The following is a 19,276-nucleotide window of genomic DNA, read 5'->3' as shown; positions in this document are numbered from 1 at the left end:
GAACAAAAAATCAGGCACAAAATAAGAAACACTTTCACTCAGGCAATATGAACAGCATTTCAAATTTGTAAAATAGTTCTTTCTGCAGCTGTTTTACCATGACCAAATGCTGGCAGTAAACTTCACACTTAAATACAATGTTCAGAACTTTAAACACATGCCAAAAAACTTGACTGGCAAGTTATAAATCTTTTAAAACAATAAATGGATCTATTTTTCAACCCAAACCAATTGAGTTTTCAGAATGAGCAACCTGACAGCAAGAAAGGTGAAGGGGTGGGCTGGGGAGAGAAGTGACCAACCCCATTCTCGGATCAGGATAAGAAGCTTCACCACATTATCTTCACCCTCCCCTTAGCCATTTAGAAAGCCTCCAGCATTATCAAATAGCCTGAAGCACAGAGGAGAAGGAAAAAAAACATGGATATCACTGAGAGTGCAGTTCATGGCTGAGGATGTTTCCCATCTTGTACTTCCAACCCTTTCAAAATGGACAGAGAGGAAGAGGTAAGTCTAACTAAAAGTGCCTGTGTTGTAACAGTAAAGTTCTTCCTAGGTTTTTCCATTTCTTCAAATTAAAGAGAGAATGCCTGATTAAGCTTTAGACAGAAGCTTTCTTATTTTAATCAACTAAAGCAACTGCTGCCTCTGGGAGAAGGAGGTGGCACAGAGAAGACCCTAGGATCCCTGTCCTGGTTTGCTCCCATCTCAGCTCTGCCAGTTGTTTGTTACAAGACCCTGTGTTTTGTTTTGGGACAAAACATGGAGCCACACAGGGTTCCCACCATCTTCTTCCCCCTTCTCCTCAAAGTTTTGTTGATGACATGTCTCTTGACAACATTAGTCTTGTTTAAAGGCTGTTTTTCTTTTTTATAACTTTCCAATAAAGCATTTCATTTCAATATTCCTCACACGGCATCAAGAATGGCCATTGTCTCCTCCCTCCTTTTAGTATTGCAAAAAGAGCTGAAATCCACTTGTAGAAAACTTCAGAATAGAGTATGGGAACAATCTGAAAAATGTTGTTTCTTCCACCTTAAGCGTTTCTTCCCACCTCAAAGCAGACTGGGCCACACACAGAGTGTCCCACTCTGGTCACTAGTGTCCATTTATGATTTATGGGGAGGATAGCCACTTCCAGGACACAAAGAATATGTGTCCTAATAGCATTAGGTTAGGATCAGAAGCTCCAGCCTTTCACCACTGACTGCATGCATGTGGAGACTTGCTTTCACTGTAGACAAGCCACTGCCAGAGGGAGAGGTGCTAGCAAAAGCTGATTCACCACCTCTCTGGCTAATCTGTGCTTTCAAGGACACATAAATATGCTTCTAAATCAACCAGCGGGGCTAAGCATGAGCACTGCTCCAAACCAAGTTTCAGCTCACTTGTAAGATTTGTCTGTCTGAATAGCTCCAAAAACTCAGCCCCAAACATGTGAAAAGCTTTTACTCTACTTGGAAAGCCAGCCTAGCATGGTGGTACAAGGACCAGCACAGTGGAAGAGGTGGCTGTTTAGACCTTGCATCTCCTGGGAAGAGCAAGGCAGGCTGAGCTGGCAGGGCTGCAGCCTCTCAGGGGCATCTGCCTGGCTGCAGCAGGTCATGCAGGCATTCAGGTAAGAGCCTTTAAGAAGGAACTCCTCCAGGAGATGCTCTCAGACACTCTTCTGTGAGACACAGAGAGCCATGATTCATCCCACAGCTCCGGAGCCTCACAGGGACCTCCTCTAACTGACTTGGCTGAGGGTTTTTCTGGAAGGTACAGGAGCCTTTTGAGGCAAACATGAAAGCCCCTCCATTGATTTTGATGTGTGTGGATGCAGCCAGGCTTTCCTCACTCCAGCTCTCTTCTTTCAGGAGCAAGTCAGGAACAAAAAGCTTCACTTTGATTATTTGAGAAACCTCAAGGCAGGACTTGTGTTCAGTGCTGCCAAGCCGAAATTTAGGCAGGACTGCATCCTAAAAAGGGCAAGTGCTCAGGGCTTTCTTCTGAAGCATTGGGTTGCTCTCTGCAGATCAATGTAACCAGATGTTCCTCATGGAGACCCAACTGCAACTCTTGGAGCTGAATTATGCCTTCATGAGAACTTGTTTATAATCTGTATGAAAGTCTGTAAGGTCTCAGCTGGCCTGACAGCTGCCAGTGGCACCTGGGCAAGCTAGCCTGGCTGTCTGTGTTTGCATAAATCCCATGCCCTTGAACAGCAGCAGCAGGATATCAAACTCCACGCTGCTGGACTATTTTCTCCAATCTGAACATCACTGATACATTGCATGAGGCTCTCAGCCACTTACCTTTCAAAAGGAAAGCAAAACTGAACACACACCACATCTGCAACACAACTTCATGGCTTCCAGCACTGAGACCACAGAGGTATATCTGGTTTTGTGTAAGTCTGAAACTGTCCTTGTAACCTGCAGCGACTCCCTCCAAAGCTGACCTGCATGCACAAAAACAAAACAACATGTGGATTGTTAATGTACTGTTTGCTTCTGGAGCAAGAGAAACTCCCAGTATGGTAGACACACAGAGATTGGTGAATTTTCAGTCACAAACTACATCTATTTTCCACATACTTCTGCTCTGCTTAGTGCCACAGATTCTAAGCACTCAGTGGTTTTCAAAAGAAAAAATGAACAAACCATTGCCCGCTTGCAATCTCTGAAGATCCCAAGGCCCGCACAGGGGAAAAAAGAAGGAACATTTCAAACTGTGGGAAGTCCCAGGCTGAGAAAGCTTAGCACTACACCCTGGCGCATCAGCTGGGCAGTACAGTTAACCCAGAAGTTGTAGGCTATGAGAAATTAACAATTCAGGCTGTTCCCATATCTTTGTGTTCTCATACCAGCACCAACATCGTGCATGAGGGAAAAGGGAGTCAGCCACCCCCACATTCCTTTCTACTCCATCCCAAAGACCAGGAGGTGAAGTCACAGAAAAAAACAAAGGAGAAAACCAACCACAAACTTCTGTACACTGCTGCACTGCATCAGCTGAAAAGCAGTACAGACCCCATTCTTCTAGAGCCCTGCCACGTGGCTTTGAACAAGACAGGACAGGAAAGTCTGCAGGAAACACTCACCTAAGGGTCCTTGTTTCTTGCTAACTCTCAGTACCCTAGGTGGGCAGGGTTTGAGTTCAAATTTGTGATCTTTTCAGGGGAATACCCAATTCCACCTGCAATAAAAGAGAAGAAAGCAAGCGATAAAAATGAGTTAAATTTAGGGGAAAAAAAAAAGAAGAAGAAAGATACCTGAAAACTGACTTTACAATTAAAAATCAATCATGAATGCCAACGCTGATACCTAAGTCTTTTCTTGGAGAAAAAAGAAAGTGCAATTTTAACAGTGGTTATGTTTGTTACTGATGTTCACAAACAGCAAGGTCTGAGCTGCTGCACTGAAGTAACAAGAATAATGTTGGATTCACCACAAAAGGAGTTTATAACAATGGAAAGGAAAAAAGCTGGTTTAATCACTGTTTAAACTGTGAACTAAGGAAGAGGGGTTACAGTTACAGACATCTGTGCCTCACACCACCATATTACACATCATATAAAATGCATTTTATTATCCTATAACTGTGCAACGTAAACTCCAACAACAAACTTCTCTTATGCACCCCACACAAACTCCACACCATTATATACAATTTGCTTGCTAACTGTATAGCTGCTGTTTGTACCTAGTTAAAAAGGGATGACATTATGAATTCAAAGTGAAATTTAATAAAGGCTAAAGAGATTTGCCAACTATTTTCCTACAGACAGTAACAATATAATCAAACAATAATGCCCACTTAGCAGTCCAACTCAGTAGGCGCCACCTGGAAGTTAAGGCAGAAACTAATATGAAATAATACCATGCTATGATAACTGTGTGGTTCTAAAAATGAATAAAGCAAATACTACACAAGCCCACTCATTAGCCTTGTCTGAGAGGGCAGATGAATTATACCTAACATGGTATCACAGAACAACTGCATTCCTCTTTCTCTTAAAATCTTCAGGCCTGCACTGACAGTAAAGGGACATGGAACTGTTAGTGGGAGCTGCTGGGACTTGTTCCCAACACACACTGAAGCTTAACTCCAGAACCAAGAGTTTTAGATACTGCAGCCAGTCTTAAGAAACGGCATTTTCTAAAGTATTAAAGATCAGCCATAATTCCATTTATTTCCTGCATCTAGGGCAGGATTACACCAACAGTACTGAGCCTATTTTCCTCTCCCCACTAAAAGCCAACCTCCTCTTAGATGAGCAGGTATGGCAGCCTCAAACCCAAACTCCCTCAAGACCAACCAGACCAGAAGAAGCCCTATCAGTAAGCATTAAAGCACAGACCCTTGTTCAGTCCTATAATGTTATAAATGCTGACATCAATAGTATATATACATATATTCAACATCTCCCAAGAGAAAGGCTGCCTTTCCCTTAGCTATTTATAATAATGCCTATTTTAACGTTTCTCACTGCCATTTTTTAACCTCTCAGGCTGATTTGTTGAAAACCCTGAAAGTGAAATAGCCCTGGCCTATCTACTAATGAGGTAAGATTAAATTGTAAAGCAAGTTTTAATAAATGTTAATTTTTATTAGCTTTATTCTCACAGAAAGCTCTGTGCTGAGATGGGAATGTTCTGAATTCCTTTCTAGCCTGAAGTCTGTCAATCCAATACCTTATTCTGAGCAGAGAGAAAGGAAAGCTCTCTCCATTTGCTCTTACTGATCAGCACACTGCAGCTCAATTGGAATGGCTCCATCAGGATATGACCTACCTGTAAGAGTTGCTTTTAAAATACCTCCTATTTCTGGTACCATGTAAGAACCTATTCAAAACAAACAAACAAACAAACAAAAATACAGTCTCTGCAGGAGGAACAGAACAAACACTGCCATTTTTTAATAACTAAAAGATGGTATTCAATTTGAAAGCAAAAAAAAACTCACTGAGAAATTATTTCAGTGCAGAGGGTTACCAAACTAGACTGACTCAAACTGCCTAGTCTGCAAGCCAAGAAGAAACACTGGAAGCACAGCGTTGTGTGCAGCCAGAAAACCCAAGTGAGCCCAGGAACAGAGGCACCCAGGCGTGCTTCAAATAGCCCCACGTAAACCAACCATCTGTGACAGGGGCAGACTGAAGGAAGGGACTGCCCTTGCGTGATCGCTCCTGGGAAACTCAGCAGTGATTGCCAGCTAAAACCACCTGGGCTCCCTTGGTGTCAGACGCAGAGATGAACGCAGGGCTGCTGCTGCTGCACAGCCCAGACAATGGATGGGAGCGATCAGGCCTCGTTTCACAGCTCTGTTTTGGCTTTGCACCACTGAAAAAGTCACCACAGAGGCTGACAAGCAGAGTGGAAGCCAATGTCAGTTTGCTCTCTCTCCGTTACAAAATAATTCCCTAATCTTCACACAGCATTCATCTGGTCTGAAGCGCAGGACACGACGCATTTCCCATGGCGCCTCTTCACTTCTCAATGTTTTCCCTGCAAATATAGTTCTGTTCCCAGCCTCTGCTGGAGCCAGAGCAAGATAAACCAGCTGGCAGGGATGAAAAAAGCCCAAACACCACAGGTATGGTAGACCATTTATCAGAGCTACTCCCACACTTGGGTACATCACAGCTGGGCTCTGACACTGGAAGCCATAATCTTTCAGATGCAAAATAACATATGAGCTTTTTCATTTGAATCACATATTACATTTCCTCAAGAAGTTAGAAGAATAAAACAAAATTATAGAGATTTTCTTTAAAATGTCCACACCTACATGACAAATATTTTCTTAACTTTTTTAGTTATCCTACAACATAATGTAGAAATATTGTCTTAATTGTTCAGTGACAATTTTAGGCACTCACTGAAATGGAGCTGTTCATCCAAAGTCTAACAGATCTGGGATTGTTTCAAACAAGAATTGGGGGATTTTTCCCCCAGTCTTTAAGTCTTCTCTCCAGCACTGCTGAAGAAGCAAACAATTTATTGTGGTACTTCAAATACAAATTTCTCCTCAGGTAAATCAGACAGCAGTACACAACTCACAGGCACATGTCTGAATTTTCCCATTCTTATCCCTGCCATGTCTCTGTGTTATAAATAAGTAACTAGATGACAAGAAAACATCACTGAACCAATACAACCACAACCCACTGCAGTGTGTACACAGAATAAAGCCTTCATTTTTTTGTAATAAGATTTGTGGTATAATTTTGCCAGCAAGCGCTGCTATTATAGGTACAAAGACTTTAAATTTGATTTAGACTCTTGAACAAGCTGCAAGTGTATAATCTGTGTTTCACTCAAAACCTTTTCCATGGCAAAGTGTACATGGGAGACCAGGGAAAGAGTAGGCAGTAAATTACTTTGTCCAGCTATTAATATTCTGGGGGGTTTTTCCTTAAAAAAAATGTCTTGCAATAGCTTGATTTATTTTATATATATTTGGTTGTGACTGCGACACCCAGAATGTCTCATTATTTTGACAAGAATGGAGCCAGGCTGTCCTCAGTCAATGAAAAGCTGCCATTCCCCTGGCATTCTTCCAGGCATTTACTCCTGTGGTTAAAATTATCTGGACTCTCTGATTCAGAACCTGAACAGAAAGCCACAAATGGACAAGAAAAGCAGCCAGAATTGGGGACTATTACCTGATTATCTCTGAGTGGAAACCAAAAATCTGTTTGTTTCCACAGCGGTTACGTAACTCTGCACCCCTGTGTGCACATCCTCTGGCAAAGTTCTAATGAGAGGAACAGACCAAAACAGGGAGACCCTCCAAGACAGAGCAGTGGGCTGGGAAACAGCCCTGGAAATAAAAGTGCCTCAGTGCTCCCTCCTACAGAGCCCAGCCAGCCCTGCAGGGGCGGTTTGAGGCAGCATTGCCGCTGCTGTCCCATCTCTGCCAGTGCCCCTGCCACAGAAGGGCCAAACCCGTGGTGGGTCTGCACCTGCAGTCACTGTGCAGCTTCAGGTGCCAAACAAGGCAGGATGAAAAGGCAAATGTCAGGGAACAGGGACTGCTCAGAGAGAAGGCTTGTGAGCTTGGCACTGAGGTGATTGTTTCCAGCAAAGAAAGAATGGCAGACAGGTCAGGAGAGGGCCCTGAACTTACACACCAGTCACTGCCAACTGAGGCTGAGGCCAGAGGAAGAAACCACTGGGATGACAACTGCTAAAAACAGAGATTGTTAAAGGAAAAGGAAGGGAGGGAGGGGGCAGGGGGAAAGTATGAGAATCAACAGACTAGGGAAGAGCACACAGAGAAAGGCAAGAAGGCAAGACAGAGCAGGAGAAGTAATCTAAAGCTGTATGGAGGAGAGATGTTCATCACTTCAGTCTGAAAGCACAAAGGAAGAGAGATGTTACCTGGAAGGGGAAAAAAAGGCAAAAAACCCCACAATAAACACAAAACAAACTTATCTTGTTGTTTTTTTTCCCTAATCATATTTTTTTCAAACGTTTTCGGTTCAGTTAAACCCATTCAAATGCTCAGCAGCCGGTGTGCTTTCCAGCTGTTCTGCTTTTGAATACAGAAGGAATCACTCCGTTAGAAACTCAGAAAGGAGACACAAGCTTTTCTACAGCTGACGTTCTCCACATCACCCAAATGAACAATGCCACCTCCTGCATATTATTATTATTATTATTATTTAAAATGAAAGAAAAAATTGGCAGAGCGCTTCAGACCCTAAGGCTGGCGGGAGCCGCCTGTCCCGGCTCGGAACGGCCTGGGGCACCCGTTACCCGCGGGCTGAACTGCAGGGGCTCCCGCACCGCCCCGCCTGGCCGGGAACACCCAGCCCCGGGCAGGGACACACGGCGGGACATGGAGGCGCCCGTCTCCGCTCCGCCCGCTCACCCGCCGCCCCATCGCCGGTCCCGCACCGCGCTTACCGAGCGGGCACGTCCGCCCGGGCAGATCCCAGAGCGCCGCTTGGTCCCGGCCGAAAGGCGCAGCCCTCCGGCGAGCCGAGCCGAGCCAGCGCTGCGGGCGGAATGGAGCCGGCAGGCAGGCTGGAGCGGGCGGGATGGAGCGGGCGGGCTGGAGCGGGCGGGATGGAGCAGACGGGCAGGCTGGAGCAGTCAGGATGGAGCGGGCGGGCTGGAGCGGGCGGGAGCAGTCAGGCAGGCGGGAGCTCCGGGGATGCCGCCGCGGGCTCGCTCCGGCCGAGCCAATGAATCAGCAGCGGGCGCGCTGCCCCGGCCCGCGCGGGCGGCACGGATGGGCCGCGTGACGCTGCCGCTCCAATGGGCAGCGCGGGCAGGAGCGAGCGAAGGAAGGAGGGACCGGCCGCGGGTGCGGGAAGGAGCGGGGCCGGGGCACGGAGCGGGGCCGGGGCGGACACGGAGCGGGGCCGGGGCGGACACGGAGCGGGGCCGGGGCACGGAGCGGGGCCGGGGCACGGAGCGGGGCCGGGGCACGGAGCGGGGCCGGGGCGGACACGGAGCGGGGCCGGGGCGGACACGGAGCGGGGCCGGGGCACGGAGCGGGGCCGGGGCACGGAGCGGGGCCGGGGCGGGCGGGCACGGAGCGGGGCCGGGGCGGGCACGGAGCGGGGCCGGGGCACGGAGCGGGGCCGGGGCACGGAGCGGGGCCGGGGCGGGCACGGAGCGGGGCCGGGGCACGGAGCGGGGCCGGGGCACGGAGCGGGGCCGGGGCGGGCGCGGGTGCGGGTGCGGGCACGGAGCGGGGCCGGGGCACGGAGCGGGGCCGGGGCCGGGGCGGGCGCGGCCGTCGAGGGGCGGGAGCGGCGAGCTCCGGGCGGAGCAGCGGCGGGGAGCGACACCTGCGTGTGCTGGCCGGGCCGGAGCTCGCACATCCAAGGGGAAACATCGATTCTGGAGGGAGAGGGATGGCGTCCCCTTCCCCCGTTCCCGCCTGGGGGCTGAGCTGCCCGCGCACTTGCACAAGGGGAGTCTGCGAGCGGGAGCTGGCGCGGAGCAATGAGGGTTGTTTAGGTGCCGTCTCAGCCGCCAGGAGGTGGAGGGCAGTGCCCTAAATCTTCAGGGACCTGTTCGGGTCTCTGGAACCATAGCACAGGATGGATCAGGTTGGAAGTGAAATCGCGCGGTCCAATCTCTCTGTTAAAACGGGGTCATCCCAGAGCACGTTGCACGGGATTGCGTCCAGATGGTTCTTGAATATCTCTAGTGAGGGAGACTCCACCACTTCTCTGGGCAGTCTGTTCCAGTGTGTGGTCACCAGCGCAGTAAAGAAGTTCCTCCTCATGTTCAAGAGGAACTTCCTGTGCATAAGTTTCTGCCTGTTGAAGAGCCTGGCTCCATCCTGTTGAAATCCCTGTTTAGATGCTTATGCACACTGATGAGGTAAACCAATCATCTGGACTTCCAAACCTATGAATTGTTGCTTCTTCAAACAAAGGGACCTTTTGGAACATAATGTCTGTAGCTTGCTCTGACAGACTCGCTGGGGGTTGGTAGGACGTGGAGATCATCTAAGCCTGCTAGGTCATCTTATAAGTCCTAGAGTGTTTTGCTCAGGACATGAGTTGGGTCTTCAGTAGCTCCAAAGATGGAGACTCCACAATCTGTCTGAGAAACCCTGATCACCCTCACTGGAAAAAAAAAAAAAATCTCATGTTTAATGGAAGTGTCTATTATTCCAAGTCATGCCCGTTTTTTCTTGTCCGGTCACTGGACACCACTGAGAACAATCCCATTCCATCTGCTTTGCTCCCGCCGTAGGTCTTCATCCCCATCAGTAAGAGCTCCCTGAGCCTTCTCTAAGCTAAGGGATCACGGATCCCCTAGTCACACACCCAGGCTCTTCATCATCTTTATGGCCTTTAATCATCTTCACGGAAACCAAGTGTTGTAAGGAATCACATGGCTTCATTTTTCAATCCAGTGCTAGGAAACAAGTCTGAAACATCACCAATCCAACAAAGCAGCCAGCCAGCCCCCTGCAATACCCACCCTTTAACGGTATGGTGGATCTTTGCCAGTGCTCTGAGCCTTGTTAGCACTGTCTTCATCTGTTCTTTATGGGCAGGACCTGGGTCTTGGACTGTACTGTCCCTCTCCAGCAGGGATCAGAAAAGCTACCAATACTGTCATCTTCCTCTCAAAAGCACAGAACTGATGCTCATGCATGCTCATGATTGTAATCAGAAATGTGAATAAGCACAATGGCAAGTCAGGAACTTCCCATCTCCTGCTATTTGCACTGCTGTTGAAAACACAGAATGACTCACGCTTTTGCTCATTTTTCTGAGCCTTAAAAAATAATTGGCATTCAAATTCTCTCTAAAAAGAAGAAGCCTTGAGTAGCCAATACTCCACCTCCAACACATCTCTGCTCTGTCCTGTAAGAAAATATTTTAGAGCTTTTATACCAAATGCAAAGAAGCCAAACAAAACCAAACCACAGAATAATGAACCAGAATTGTAGCATTTTTCTAAAGATTCTAAATTTTGTTTCTAACATTTCTTATTAGTGAAAATGCAGAATTAATGACTGTTCAGTAATAGCAATGCAGATGAGATTACAGCAGAAGAAACACAATATTCTTGCCTGATGAGATGTGGAACTGCAGGTGCACAACTGCAAGTGTAGATAAGGGTGCTGCACAATGTTTTTTCCATTCCTCCTGTCATTTGGTTTTCTGACTCTTTACGCTCATCATTACTGCCTCTTCCTCCTAACAGGGACAGCAGTGGGAATTTTTAAAATGCAAAGGAATTCAGCTGGGGGAAGAGGAGAGGTAGCACAGAAATTCGTATTGTGGCTGAGCAGAATGAGGATGGAGCTTCATCTGCAGCAGCTGCAGCACCAGCCCCACGTTTAGTGACACGCAGCCAGAAACTGCATTTACAATTAGAGCACAAATTCTGCGGGAATTCATTCCACCAGTCCTTTTCACTTCCCAAATCTTTAGATTTGTGTGTAGTTAGCAGCTGCCTGACGTTTGGCAGACACCTAGAAAGCAAAGGAAAGTAAACAACACCACTCACTGCAGCTGATTTAGAACTGACAACAAAGAAAAAAACCAACAAAGCAACAACAGAACAACAGCCTTGAAGGGAACATTACTACAGAGTTAAAAGCTTTGAATTCCTTCCAGATCTGTGGTGGTTTAAACAGAAAGAAAGAGTGGAGCTTTCCTGCACCACTTACAACAATTAGGACTGTGTTATAAGAATAAAGCTGTATGGTTGCATTTGCATGTTAATAAAAATGATATAAAGAAACAAGCTTCTGAATTTTCGTCATTTTTCTGTACTACACTCTCAAAAAAACTTTTCAAGGTTGCAGATCTACAAACCAGCTGTCCAAGCTGACTTTCAACGGTGTTGTTGACAGGCAGTGGTACTTACAAATTCAGGGTTCTAAGTTGCCAAAAATGGATTCTGATTTTCCTTCAAACTCTGTTTGTCACGTTTTAAAAGAAATAATATTCAACTGGAAAGCATATTTTATATACCTGTCAAGATGAAACTAAATTAGAAGCTTAGACTAAAACATTTATGGATGCAGAGTGAAGTTTTAACAGAAGCCACACGTTCAAGTTTGATGCGAATCTGCAGATATAAATAATTAATAAAAAGTGGATAACTCACACACTGTGTTCATATCATTGCAGTGATATCACTTTCACAAGGGATAATTTTAAGGTGGAATTAATATTAAGTGGAAGCTGCAGAAAAACAATGGGGAAATGGCACTTTCATAATCCAATTTAAAAACTGACTTATACTTGTTAGATATACCCTACTTCCCTTAAAAGTACGAGGTGCTAGTCAGGCTTTGAATAAGCTCACCTCTCTACTCTCAGGGGTTAAAACAGTTTCTCTGACAGTCAGCAAATATCCATAATCAGATTCTTGGATAATTGTCCCAACTTCCCCAACATTTACCTCCAGAAAAGTTTAAATCCTGAAAAGAAAGAATAAGTCACCCACAGTGCTTGCAGTCTTCGCTTTAATTTAATTTGATTCATCCTGTGCCAAACTTTGTGATCTTTTGTCCACCTGTGGCAACCTATCAAGGTTGTCCTTGTACAGATCCTCTCATCTGGTCCTTTTGGTAATGCCTTAGCACAGCATTATTTTTCCTTGGTGTTTTGATCACAGAATGAATTCTTTTGAGGTATCATTTTACACCCTATTTCATGAAGAGCCTTGTTCCTGGAACAGCTCCTATTTCTGTGAGGAGTAGAGGGGAAAAAACCTTTAAAGGCTTCTGGTTCAATCTTGTAAGCCACACAAGGGAAGAGGGACAGGCAGACTTCATTCTGATAAATTCCAGGTATTGTTTTCTAAATATTGTGTTGTATATGAAGCAGACTTATTCCAACAAAACTACTCATGAGTCACAGGCATTATATCCTAGTTTATCCTGCAGATGACAGTTCTGTCATAATTTATCATAATAACCTGCAGTGCCTGCCAAGCCCAGCATTAGTAAGCAATGAAACAGAAATGTGCTCCATGTCACTGAGATTTGGTAAGCTACGTGACACAAAGCCTTTCCAGAAGGCCACGCTCACCCACTGAAATCGGTAAGTCATGTCAACTGCTGGATATCACGAGTGTGTAAATGGGATGTGATCAGACAGCTGGAGACTGCAAAGGCAGGACATGAATATAATTCCACGATCCCTTAGATATGAGAGAGACGACATTCAGATATTCATTCTCTGGTCCTCTATAAAGGCTCTCATTTTATGCTGAACCCTTAGGGAGGTTGTGAAGCTCCAATCTAACCTAGGATTTGTCATATTTTCCTTCCTGCTGTCTCCTCCATAGTAGAGGAGGATACTGACATCAGGGATCACCTTCTGCCAGAGGCATGCTTGCTCACAGAAGATTTATAGTCCTGTATTCACTGCTGCAGAGAGGATCTCGATCAACCAGGTCTGCACCGCTTCAGAAATCACGTCATTGAACTACCAGGCAACTCGCCATAAAAAGTTATTACACTGCCTTCTGTGGGGCATTGTTTGCTGGGAGCCAATTTCTTTTATTAGATAAACCAGGAGAAACTCATATAATCAGACAGGCAGACTAACATGCACACAGTACTTGTGGTCTGAAGGAGAACCTACATCCTCAAAGCCAAGTGCAATTTGAATGAGGTGTTAACTTGATTTATGTTAATCTGTAAATGGTTTGAAAGAATATATGATTGAAACCTGTAAAGCAGAGGCTGATATTAGAGAGACATACAGCTCTAAGACTGGTAGCTCCAAAAAAGGAGAGAGAAGTAGTTTACTCCTTACAGAATAGATCTGGAAAGGTAAATCAAGGATGGGAAGTAGGCAGAAACCAACATTCTTCTTCATGACTGTGCTGCATACTGAAAACCACAGACTGAAGGATGCTTGCCAGACTCTTCTGGTGAAAGTAAGCACTTTGAGGGCCATGAGAGAGGTAAAAGGAGCACTTTTCTGAAAATGCTGACAATATGACTGTATTGTAAGGAGGTCTTTGTTCCTTGCTATGGCACAGCAGCAGTTTGGTTTCTTCAAAATTCATAGACCAACATACCCACTTCTACAAATACAGCTACAGTCCAACATAAAGAGCTTAGATACTGAACAGTCATTGCAGTGACAACATTCATTTAAGGATGTTCCTTCTTAAAACATCATGGGATTGGGGACCCCCTTAAATAGACCTTAGTATGTTATAGGAACAGCCCCTGGATATAAGACATGCACAGTTGTCACATAGCACCAGCACTGGTGAGTGTATGGAAGAAATACACAACCAAGAGTGACCCACCATCTATAGACAGAAAAGATTCTTGGTGGGAAGGAATTGACTGCTTTCTTCAAGATGGTTAGCAGAGACTCCTAAAATTTTAAGAGTTTCCATTTCTGTTAGGCACTTTGAATACTAAACATAACTTTAGAACATCTCTCATTTAACCTCCAGTGAAAATATAGCTCTTTAAAGGGCTTGCTGTTTTAAAAAAATAATTTTGCACACACAGTTTGTATAAAACCACAGCTCCCTGAAATCTGCATGTAACTGGCTTTTAGCCCTCTTCAGCTTTGAAAAGTTTTCCTTGATAAAGCAAGATATTCTTGCACTACAAACAACATCTAATCTTCTTAAGTCATATTTCTTCAATGAAATAATCTTTCTGCTTGAGCTAGGATAGAGCTTGGAAATAGGTATTAATATTTAAGTACATGCTGCTTGTATAGCAAAATACCTTTCATTCAGAGGTCTCAAAACTTTAGGCCAGCTTCAAATCCAATTCTTGAGTTCCACAGAGTGGTTTGAGCTGCCTCCTGTGTCACAGAAAAGGTCTCGGGCTCTTTTATCTTCTGCACAATCAGACTTAAAGTGCTCCAGAGGCCAAATAATCTCTGTGGCTGGAGAGCATGGAGAACAAGGACAATCAATACAGGAATCCTTCTGGCCAGCACAAGGACAGGAGGTCAGGACTTTTCCCCAGCAACTAGGTGAGCTATACTCATTCCTTCACCTTTAAATGAGGCCGCCCCCATCAAAAAGGTCTTGCTGGTAAATTGAAAAGGCTGAACTTGCTAACCTGCAGGCCTTCCTTCCCTGAGGGTCTGGCAGTTGTAGCTTCCAACAGTTCAAAGATTATTTTATAGTATGGAAAAGTTTTTCTCTACAGCATTGCTGGGTAGCATTGCTTCAGTGAGAGTCCTGGGTCAGAGGCTGTGTGAGTATGGAATTTATAGGTCGGTACTCAGAAAAGGTTTTTGGTGTCCATCCGAAATCTTTCTTAGTCAGAGAAATACCAACTCTTTTGAGCTCCCTTAGGTCAAAAACAGTCTAATGACTCTGCCAGGCCTAACCCAAGCCGCACTGTGTTTTGAAGTCCACACTGTTCCTGAAATCCCCACTGACAACTTGTTCTCAAACGAAACTCAGTGGGACAAAGAAAAGGGCAGAGGTGAGTGCCACCAGCTTCAAGCAGCACTCAGCCCTCCCTGGAGTCTGGGCAAACACAGGGCACAAGTATTCCCAGGAAGAGCAAAACAAAGTGCTACAAGAACATGCTGTAATTAAGCAAATGGTTTAGAAAGTTAAGCTAAAATGAGAACACCAAGTATGTTTAAACTGTCAAATATGATAAAGCCCTTCAGTGACAATAGGCCTGATATGCTACTCCTCTTGCTAGGGTGGTGTTTGAGAATGGAGTGAGGTTCTAACAGCTCAGTAATATTAATAATAGGCAGCTTTTTGAAATCGTACTGTACACCTTGTAATGAAACTAATGGACCTTATCTGTACAGATCAAAACAAAATTAGATTTTAGTACTTAAAAAGAACATAACAGTCATAAATTGGCATCAGCATGATATGGATATAAATGTGAAACAATTCACAGTGCTGGTTTTATGATCAGTGTGAGTGGAAGTGATATGCCTGAAGCCTCCTCATGAGAGACACAAATAATGCTGCAGTGCTTCTCTCCAGCAAGAGCTGATTATTAACTTCTTGCTGCCTTTCTGTGTCTTCAAGAACAATTTTTGGATTACATGGGAGAGAATGAAAATGAAACTTATAATATCCATATATCTTTCTTGTAACTTAAGCTCCTAGTAAGCAAGTTCTTGTATATATTTGATAACTCCATTATGATTATGAAGAGTGATAGAGGTCCTCTGAGGTTGTAGGATACAACAATCCTTATATCTAATTTAGAAGTTGTTTATAATGAGGGTGGTAAAACCCTGGAAATGGGGTTTTAAGGTCAGATTGGATGGGGTCTGAACAACTTGAAGATGTCCCTGCTCACTGCAGAGGGGTTGGGCTAGATGGCATTGAAAGGTCATTTCCAGCCCAAACTGTTCTATGTTTCTATGATTATAACATCCAAGAAAAAATCCTCATCTTGACGCTTCATAGTAGGAAGCAGAGTACAATTCCATATAATGGGGCAGCTCTGTCCTGAAGCAGATAGAGGGCAAATGGGAGGGGAGGGATGTTATAGCAAGATGCTCAAAAGGAGATTTGAGAAACACAAAGCATAAAAACATGTTCACACTTTGTGTCCAGGGAAAACACCCCAGCTATCAGTCCTGAGGGGAAATATAAAAGTGCACAAAAAGCTTGTTCCCAACTCTTACCTTTGTCACTATGATTAAATCCTCCATCATGAGCAGTGAGATAGTATATTCTGGTGAGTTGTGGATAGAGTATCCTGCCATATTGTTTGGCTTCAAATATTTCTATGACTTTTCAGGAGGGGGAAAAATCCAACCAACAAGTCAGTTACAGGAGTAAAACATAATTGAATTCAATTTTCTTACCATCTTCACAGAAGCAATAAGGGCACAAAAGCAAGGTATGTCAGGAGAACATAAGGGTGGAGATACCAGCACAACCTCATGGTTAAAAACACCACTCTCAGATTATCAAAAACTTACAACTGGTATCAGAAAAGAAACAAATGCTGTGGCTGAACCACTCACAGTGCTACTAGCTAGTACTGAAAAGTGCAGGACTGGTGGCACAATCTGCTCCCTTGCTGAGAAGCTGACTCGAAGCTTTCCAAAGTTGATGGATGTCGCAGACATTTCTTCACAGAAATCCTTTCTTTCGGATTTCTGCGTCTTCTGGAGGGCAGAGGCCTCCGAAGAGAAGGTAAACAATTATTATCAGCTGCTGCGGTATGTAATGGGATGCACCTTGATTGGCTCATGCTTCTTGTTTATAATTAAGGGCCAATCACAAAGTGTAAGCCAGGGACTCAGTCCTTGGGCACAACTTTGTTGTAAATTCTTTCTATCGATTCTTAGGCTAGCAGCAGCTCTGCAAACTTCTCTCTTTACTCTATTTTGTATAGTCATAATGTATTGTATATGATATATCAATAAATCCAGCCTTCTGATCAAGAAACAAGATTCACCGTCTCTCTCTCACCACCAGCGACCCACTCAGGGCGCAGTAATAGATGGATAACAATGGGAAGAATTTATGTCATGAAAGCTACTCATGAGCAAAATACTGGACAACAGCCAAGGAAGATGGAGAAAAGATTGCTAAAGCTGAGAAATACAATGTGTACTAAGTATTAAACAGTAGGAGAGTGAAGGGAGCTAGGGAATTAGACAATAAACAAGTGACAAGTAGAGCCCTAAAATAATTTAATCAGACAGGAAAAATCATAACAAATTTGGAAGAAGAGTGAAAGCAAAATGCCAAGAGGCTGAAAATTAAATAAAGGTGCAGGGAAAGCACAATGGGTTTAAATTGCTTTAATTTAAAAATGAAGCCACAGGAGGAACATTTATCATTGTACAGGGGAAAAGAGACAAAGAGCTCTCCTTCATCCTTCATTCTCTATCATCCAATTTGGGCAAGTCAGCTTCAAAGCATGGGAGAAAGCTACTTGTGTGTATCACTATTTGAGCCTGATAATAAGCTTTTCTGTAACACTCTCTTACTGCCAGAGTACTGAAGCAGATTGAGGGGACCCCTAGCAGAGATGTGACCCAAGCAGTCCATGGCTAAGCCTGGAACCAAAGCCAGATGACACTGGAAAAGCCGTGAGCCCAATGCTGCTGGTGCTTGAGACCATTCTTTCTTGCTGCTGCATGGGCCTGGCCAACACACTGGCATGGCCAGCTGGTCATCCCCAAGCAGCACCAGAGGACAACCAGGGCTTTGCAAGCTCTTGTGACAGCTGTGGAGAACACCCAGACTCATACCGGTGTTCCCAGATGCTCCTGCCTGTGCATCTTCAGAAGCTCTCTGACTTTGACCAAAGAGAGCTGATTACTGCATTCACTGTTAAGATCCATCCTGTAAGAGCTGCTTTGCTTTAGTGGCCTCAGCGACCTGCTATATATAAATGTGCTAACAATTACCATTCCAACCAAGGCTTCAGAAACTCACACAGCTTGACTGGAAGCGGAGCTGTCTTCTCAATGCAGAAATGTTGTGTTGTGGGTCACCCTGGAAGGCAACTAAGCACCACACAACTCGTTTGCATCCCCCTTCAACCCACAGTGGAGCGGGGGAAGAGGAAAAGAGGAGCAAAAGCAAGATAAAATTTGCTTAATAAGCAAATGAGAAGTGAAAGAAGAAAGAAAGGAAATAAACTGAACCAAACCAAACCAATCACTTAACTTACCACCTCCCACAAGTCGACTGATGCCAGCCATGAGCAAAAAAAAAAAAAAAAAAAAAGATGGCTCATCTCTTCAAATACCCTTCTGTCCATTTTATTGCTGAGCATGACATATCGTTTTGCTTCGTTTGGGATATCTGCCTGGTTGTGCCCTCCCCACCCTCAATCTATTCCCAAGAAGAGAAACCAAGGCCTTGATGCTGTGCAGACACTGTTCATCTGCAGATAAAACATGCAGATACTGTTCATCTCTAGCTAAAACATCACTGTGTCATCACCACTCTGTGTCACAAACCCAAGCAAAGCACCATATGAGCTGCTATGAAAGCAATAAAGAGCATTCCAGCCAGGATCAGTCCAGGGAAAGTGGAGGGAAGGATGGGAATCATGGTCTGGTGGGAACATCTCTCTGCAATTGACACATCCCCTGTAGGAGCCCTTTCCTGTCCTTCTCCCCCTGACCATAAGCGGGAGGGAGCTGAACATCCTACGCTTGATTTCTGGGTAGTCAAGGAAAGTGATTCATGCATCTCACTTTTCTGTCACCCCCACTACATATTAAGGTAGAACACTTTCCTGTTCACTGATGCTTTTGTTTGAAGGTGGATCAACAATGGCAGTTACTGAAAAAACAAACACCTGGAATGGAAGAAATTCCATTTCCTACAGCAGGCTTAACAAGGATTGTCCCAGTTTTGAGATGCTCTTTATCAGAAGCTGAAGGAAAAATTTAGGCTCATACACCATGTGAGAGCAAGCAAATTCCATTGCTATGCAGCTCCTGAAGAAGTGTTTAAGTTCAACTCTTACCCTCCCAAAAGCAGAGAGTAACACTAGGCTTACTTCTAGATAAGCCCTGCTGTTATGGATGTCATAACTTAAAAAGGAATAGGGTAGGTTGTACAGCTTACAATCTTCCCATCCTAAACTCGGGGTTTTCAGTTATTAGAAAAATACAGAAAGATTTTATATCCAATTTAACAGTAAAGAGCACTTGTGCACGTCTTCTTGCTGAATTTGATTATTTATCGACCAACTTAATGGACAGTGTTTGGGTCTGCCTAATGTACAAGGAATGTCAGATTCATAAGTATCAGAAATAACCACAGGATACAACCCACAACAAAAAAGAAAAGTCTTGATGGGGGTGTGGAACTAGATGATCTTTAAGGTTCCTTCCAATGCAAAC

At 44.6% G+C, this 19,276-nt stretch overlaps 1 long non-coding RNA gene across 1 annotated transcript; it reads left to right on the top strand.

Moving 5' to 3' along the window:
• The first annotated feature begins 8,792 nt into the window (after nucleotides 1–8,792).
• On the top strand, nucleotides 8,793–11,219 carry LOC134416646 (uncharacterized). The gene is made up of 2 exons (XR_010027305.1): nucleotides 8,793–9,332; nucleotides 10,674–11,219. It is a non-coding gene; the product is annotated as an uncharacterized LOC134416646 (long non-coding RNA).
• The last annotated feature ends 8,057 nt before the right edge of the window (nucleotides 11,220–19,276 follow it).

Source organism: Melospiza melodia, chromosome 3 (genome assembly GCF_035770615.1).
Source record: "Melospiza melodia melodia isolate bMelMel2 chromosome 3, bMelMel2.pri, whole genome shotgun sequence".
Classification (NCBI taxonomy): domain Eukaryota; kingdom Metazoa; phylum Chordata; class Aves; order Passeriformes; family Passerellidae; genus Melospiza; species Melospiza melodia.
This window is presented reverse-complemented; position numbering and strand designations above follow the sequence as displayed.